At 48.3% G+C, this 7,156-nt stretch overlaps 1 protein-coding gene across 12 annotated transcripts in view; it reads right to left on the bottom strand.

Annotated features, from left to right (window-relative positions):
* Positions 1–4,440: 4,440 nt before the first annotated feature.
* tns1b (tensin 1b) overlaps positions 4,441–7,156 on the bottom strand; it is a 590,459-nt gene continuing 587,743 nt past the window's right edge. For 11 of the 12 annotated variants that reach the window (XM_080199614.1, XM_080199612.1, XM_080199615.1 and 8 more), the window contains one exon: positions 6,749–7,156. This exon is cut by the window's right edge and continues 1,354 nt beyond it. The gene's annotated coding sequence lies outside the window, so the exon portion shown is untranslated. Of the gene's footprint in view, positions 5,277–5,626 lie in introns of those variants that run through there. The other variant, XM_080199610.1, reaches the window with a different exon arrangement.

Genomic DNA, 7,156 nt, shown 5'->3' with positions numbered 1-7,156 from the left:
CTCTCACTGGGATACAGTTCCACACACGCTGACTCTCACTGGGATACAGTTCCACACACACTGACTCTCACTGGGATACAGTTCCACACACACTGACTCTCACTGGGATACAGTTCCACACACGCTGACTCTCACTGGGATACAGTTCCACACACACTGACTCTCACTGGGATACAGTTCCACACACACTGACTCTCACTGGGGTACAGTTCCACACACACTGACTCTCACTGGGATACAGAATAATTTGTCAAAACAAAAATTTGGAGGTGACTGCCTGTCCCTGTGTCGATGGTGAAGTACATGACACAATGGCCTGAGGCAGAAATAATTCCCTCTGTCACCCCAGAGTCAGCAGCTGAAGGGTTTCATGAAGCCATCATTCAGCTGTGCTGCCTTTTCGGGTAACAGCTGGGCTTTATTGCCAGTCAGCTGTCTATTCACCATCCGGACAATTTTCAACGTTCTCTCATGGGCTGTTGGGGTCACTGGCATGGCCTTCCTTTGCTGCCCAATCCTTAATTGCCCTGGAACTCAATGCCTTGCTTGGCCATTTCAGGGGGCAGTTAAAGGTCAACCATATTGTTGTGGCCCTGGAGTCACCTGTCAGCCAGACTGGTTAAGGATGGCAGATTTCCTTCCCTTACGGACATTAGTAAACCAGGTGGGTTTGTACAATGATTGACAATGGTTTCATGGTCACCATAACTGGGACTAACTTTATATTCCAGATTTATTAATTGGATAAATCCAGGTGGGATTTGAACCTGTGCCCCCCGAGTATTATCCTGGATCTCTGGATTACACCAGCAATGACACCATCTCTCCTCAGTGTCAGCAACATGACCCTTAGTGGGGGCTTCCTGTAGCTGGTGGTTTCCTGCTCTTGTTGATTTTGTGGTTAGTATCACTCTGACCCTCAGATCCATGAAGATTACTGAGTGTTGGAAACACATCATGGAGCCATTGCAATGCAAGTTTCTCTGATCACACTCCTGGTCCCACCTCCACAAGCATCACTGCGAGGCCACGCTGAGGTATACAAACACCTGGGTAAAGTCACATGGACAGAAGTGCTGTGTATACAGAGTGGGTCATGTGTACAGAAAGGTGAAAGCTCCCACATCTTTAGAAGCATAGTCAGACGATGTAGGGAATGATCCATGTTCCCTGTGTCACAATTTGCCCATTTCCAGAAGCCGGGACTGCCCAGTGATCGAAGAGAGGAAATTGGACGCGAGGGCAGAGTTGTCTCCAGCTCTATCAGGCCAGCATGTGACAAGGAGAAATTAATAAAACAAGATGCTTTGGTTCTCTGATACTCAGTGAAACCATACAGCATCAACATTCAAAGCCACCTTTACACAAGGAAAAACACCAGATAAATATTCCACTCTCAATGTTGTGCGGGTTAGAAATCACTGCACAACTCCACCCTCTAAATATATATTAATATATGTAAAAGATTAATGATAACAATCACCAGCAATAACAGACATACACATTACACAGAACATAGCAGTACCAGCTCCACAACTTACTCAAAATTGCCTCGTTAGGTTTTGACCAATGACTCGCTTTTCAAACTCAGTATAGCAGTTTTTTTGATATACACGATCTTCTTATACAGAGAGAGACGATATAAACAAAAAAACAGGAATTAAATCAATATTTCAACAGATTTTCCACTGCTTTCATTGGAGAACCATATAATTGTGATTTTTAATGTTATACAATACAAGAATGAACTTCAAGCTGGGCAGCAGGTATTTAATCATCTGGTGATCAGACCTGTGAATGCAGAGCACTGTGCTAATTGAAATTTTGCCTTAGAATTCTCCTGAGGAGGAAAATAAGTCTTACACTGTACAGGTTCCACACACACTGACTCTCACTGGGATACAGTTCCACACACACTGACTCTCACTGGGATACAGTTCCACACACGCTGACTCTCACTGGGATACAGTTCCACACACACTGACTCTCACTGGGGTACAGTTCCACACACGTTGACTCTCACTGGGGTACAGTTCCACACACACTGACTCTCACTGGAATACAGTTCCACACACGTTGACTCTCACTGGGATACAGTTCCACACACACTGACTCTCACTGGGATACAGGTCCACACACGTTGACTCTCACTGGGATACAGTTCCACACACACTGACTCTCACTGGGATACAGTTCCACACACACTGACTCTCACTGGGGTACAGTTCCACACACACTGACTCTCACTGGGATACAGTTCCACACACACTGACTCTCACTGGGATACAGGTCCACACACACTGACTCTCACTGGGATACAGTTCCGCACACACTGACTCTCACTGGGGTACAGTTCCACACACGTTGACTCTCACTGGGGTACAGTTCCACACACACTGACTCTCACTGGGATACAGTTCCACACACGTTGACTCTCACTGGGATACAGTTCCACACACACTGACTCTCACTGGGATACAGGTCCACACACGTTGACTCTCACTGGGATACAGTTCCACACACACTGACTCTCACTGGGATACAGTTCCACACACACTGACTCTCACTGGGGTACAGTTCCACACACACTGACTCTCACTGGGATACAGTTCCACACACACTGACTCTCACTGGCATACAGTTCCACACACACTGACTCTCACTGGGATACAGTTCCACACACACTGACTCTCACTGGGATACAGTTCCACATGTACTGTCTCTCACTGGGATACAGTTTCACACACACTGACTCTCACTGGGATACAGTTCCACACACACTGACTCTCACTGGGGTACAGTTCCACACACACTGACTCTCACTGGGATACAGGTCCACACACGTTGACTCTCACTGGGATACAGTTCCACACACACTGACTCTCACTGGGATACAGTTCCACACACGTTGACTCTCACTGGGATACAGTTCCACACACACTGACTCTCACTGGGATACAGTTCCACACACACTGACTCTCACTGGGATACAGTTCCACATGTACTGTCTCTCACTGGGATACAGTTTCACACACACTGACTCTCACTGGGATACAGTTCCACACACACTGACTCTCACTGGGATACAGTTCCACACACACTGACTCTCACTGGGATACAGTTCCACACACACTGACTCTCACTGGGGTACAGTTCCACACACACTGACTCTCACTGGGATACAGTTCCACATGTACTGTCTCTCACTGGGATACAGTTTCACACACACTGACTCTCACTGGGGTACAGTTCCACATGTACTGTCTCTCACTGGGATACAGTTTCACACACACTGACTCTCACTGGGATACAGTTCCACACACATTGACTCTCACTGGGATACAGTTCCACACACACTGACCCTCACTGGGATACAGTCCCACACACACTGACTCTCACTGGGATACAGTTCCACACACATTGACTCTCACTGGGATACAGTTCCACACACACTGACCCTCACTGGGATACAGTCCCACACACACTGACTCTCACTGGGGTACAGTTCCACACACACTGTCTCTCACTGGGATACAGTTCCACATGTACTGTCTCTCACTGGGATACAGTTTCACACACACTGACTCTCACTGGGATACAGTTCCACATGTACTGTCTCTCACTGGGATACAGTTTCACACACACTGACCTTCACTGGGATACAGTTCCACACACGTTGACTCTCACTGGGATACAGTTCCACACACACTGACCCTCACTGGGGTACAGTTCCACACACGTTAACTCTCACTGGGATACAGTTCCACACACACTGACTCTCACTGGGATACAGTTCCACATGTACTGTCTCTCACTGGGATACAGTTTCACACACACTGACTCTCACTGGGGTACAGTTCCACACACACTGACTCTCACTGGGATACAGTTTCACACAATCTGACTCTCACTGGGATACAGTTCCACACACACTGACTCTCACTGGGATACAGTTCCACACACACTGACTCTCACTGGGATACAGTTCCACACACACTGACTCTCACTGGGATACAGTTTCACACACACTGACTCTCACTGGGATACAGTTCCACACACACTGACTCTCACTGGGATACAGTTCCACACACACTGACTCTCACTGGGATACTGTTCCACACACACTGACTCTCACTGGGATACAGTTCCATTCTTTGACTCTTGCAGAGCACAGTGTGTTGGGGGAATATATTTGCAACCAGGGTTATGCGATATGTATGAGTATTACACGTTAGTAATCTGGAGGTGCATTCCACTTGCCGAGTTTAAAATTGGGAACCATCCCAGTGCATTCCTGGGAGTTACGCAGCTCAGTGTAAAGGGGGAATGGTACTGTGTAGATATTGCTGAGCAGAACATTAATGGAGTGGTTTTGAGCAAGTGTGATGCACCCCAGAGTTGGACAGTTTAATGTTCAAAATAAAACATCTCTCCACATAGTTCTGAGTTTTGAGATAATTCTTTTAAAGCATTTTTTATACATAATTCTGCTGCAGGTTATATAGGTTTACAATGTCTTGCAGCTTGTATTAGTGTCTCACACATAGACAGGGACTGCAGTGTCCCCCGTATTTACAGCAGCAGCATACAGTCCGTGTGGCAAAAGAAGCTTAAGAAGAAAGTTCCAAAACCTTTCTGGATCAGAACGTATCAAATATCATGAGGCGCAATGATATCGCATTGTGAACATTCACTCATTCAGAAGCACGTTGAATCGGGTCCAGATGATTGGGATCAGAGATCTTTTAGCAGGGGGAGGGTTACACTCCAAAAAGTCATCAAAGTTGCAGAGCTGATGACCCAGTGTTCGGTTTTTCTTGCTGTGTTGAAGGAGTTAGTCACAGCCACTGGAGGGCAATAATGTGCCATCAAATAGTAGGAGTGGCAGTGTCAACACTGAGCTCGTGTGAACCAGTCCAACTACAATACACCCAGGGCGAAGGGACAGATAGTCCCCAGATAAACAGTAAGCTCCAGCTAGAGCCATCTAAACAACATGGAAATCATTTTGGCTGCTGAGGAATTCTAACAATTTCAACAGCCAAAGTGGTTATGTTTCAAAGTTAGAATGAATGCAGTTCGGGGCACAGAGGAGATAGAGGAAGATTTACTTTGTAACTAACCCCATGCTTTACCTGTCCTGGGAGTGTTTGATGGGGGGACAGTGTAGAGGGAGCTTTACTCTGTATCTAACCCCGTGCTGTACCTGTCCTGGGAGTGTTTGATGGGGGACAGTGTAGAGGGAGCTTTACTCTGTATCTAACCCCGTGCTGTACCTGTCCTGGGAGTGTTTGATGGGGGGACAGTGTAGAGGGAGCTTTACTCTGTATCTAACCCCGTGCTATACCTGCCCTGGGAGTGTTTGACGGGGACAGTGTAGAGGGAGCTTTACTCTGTATCTAACCCCATGCTGTACCTGTCCTGGGAGTGTTTGATGGGGGACAGTGTAGAGGGAGCTTTACTCTGTATCTAACCCAGTGCTGTACCTGTCCTGGGAGTGTTTGATGGGGGGACAGTGTAGAGGGAGCTTTACTCTGTATCTAACCCCGTGCTGTACCTGTCCTGGGAGTGTTTAATGGGGGACAGTGACGGGGAGCTTTACTCTGTATCTAACCCCATGCTGTACCTGTCCTGGGAGTGTTTGATGGGTCATTTCTTTGGGCTCTTCACAAACTAAGGGCATCCCCAACCTTTTGGGCATAATGACAACATGCTTGAAATGTCGACACTGCTGCAATGTAGGAATGCAGCTGTACATACAGCAAGATCCCACAAACTGATAATCTACATGTAATATCAGTTAAAGGGTAAATATTGCCCAGGAATCCAGGGATAAAGTCCACTATTCTTCAGATAGTGTATTGTTGTGCTGATGGAACCATTGTGTAACATAACCTAAACAGTGCAGCACTCCCTCAGTACTGACCCTCTGACAGTGCGGCACTCCCTCAGCACTGACCCTCTGACAGTGCGGCACTCCCTCAGCACTGACCCTCTGACAGTGCGGCACTCCCTCAGCACTGACCCTCTGACACTGCGGCACTCCCTCAGCACTGACCCTCTGACAGTGCGGCACTCCCTCAGCACTGACCCTCTGACAGTGCGGCACTCCCTCAGCACTGACCCTCTGACAGTACGGCACTCCCTCAGCACTGCCCCTCTGACAGTGCGGCACTCCCTCAGCACTGACCCTCTGACAGTGCGGCACTCCCTCAGCACTGACCCTCTGACAGTGCGGCACTCCCTCAGCACTGACCCTCTGACAGTGCGGCACTCCCTCAGTACTGACCCTCTGACAGTGCGGCACTCCCTCAGTACTGACCCTCTGACAGTACGGCACTCCCTCAGCACTGACCCTCTGACAGTGCGGCACTCCCTCAGCACTGACCCTCTGACAGTACGGCACTTCCTCAGCACTGACCCTCTGACAGTGCGGCACTCCCTCAGCACTGACCCTCTGACAGTGCGGCACTCCCTCAGCACTGACCCTCTGACAGTGCGGCACTCCCTCAGCACTGACCCTCTGACAGTGCGACACTCCCTCAGTACTGACCCTCTGACAGTGCGGCACTCCCTCAGCGCTGACCTTCTGACAGTGCGGCACTCCCTCAGTACTGTGTTGGGAATATTAGCCTGGATTTTGTGCTCAGATTATGAAATAAAATGTAATTTATCATTGTCTATTTCAGTGAATGGGGTGCAATAGATTACTGTGTCAATCTGTGTTGTAAGCAATGAGGTGGATGGCTGCTGTCATGAGGTTTTGACCTTTGAAGCCCGGTTTGCAGCTAAATTCTGACCGCGTTTTACTGGTTTGAAATGTTTGGCACAATCGATCCGTTGAGTGGGACAGAGAGGGAAATTCTGAAAAATAGTGTCTTGTTACCAGCTCGTGGTTTAGGTACAACCTGGTGTCTTGTCAATTTCAGAGGGAGAATGTGGGTCTGCTGTTATCCAGACTGAGTAAGGATGGCAGGTTTCCTTCTGTAAATGAGCCACATGGTGGCACATTGGTTAGTACTCCTGCTTCACAACGCCAGGGCCCCAGGTTCGATTCCTGGCTTGGGTCACTGTTTATACGGTTTGCACGTTCTACCTGTATCTGCGTGTGTTTCCTCCGGATTCTCTGGTTTCCTCCCACAGTCTGAAAGACGCG

This window comes from Carcharhinus amblyrhynchos, chromosome 11, assembly GCF_965287045.1.
Source record: "Carcharhinus amblyrhynchos chromosome 11, sCarAmb.v2.hapA, whole genome shotgun sequence".
Taxonomy (NCBI): domain Eukaryota; kingdom Metazoa; phylum Chordata; class Chondrichthyes; order Carcharhiniformes; family Carcharhinidae; genus Carcharhinus; species Carcharhinus amblyrhynchos.
Note: the sequence above shows the minus strand (reverse complement) of the source record. Positions and strands in the feature narration are given on the sequence as shown.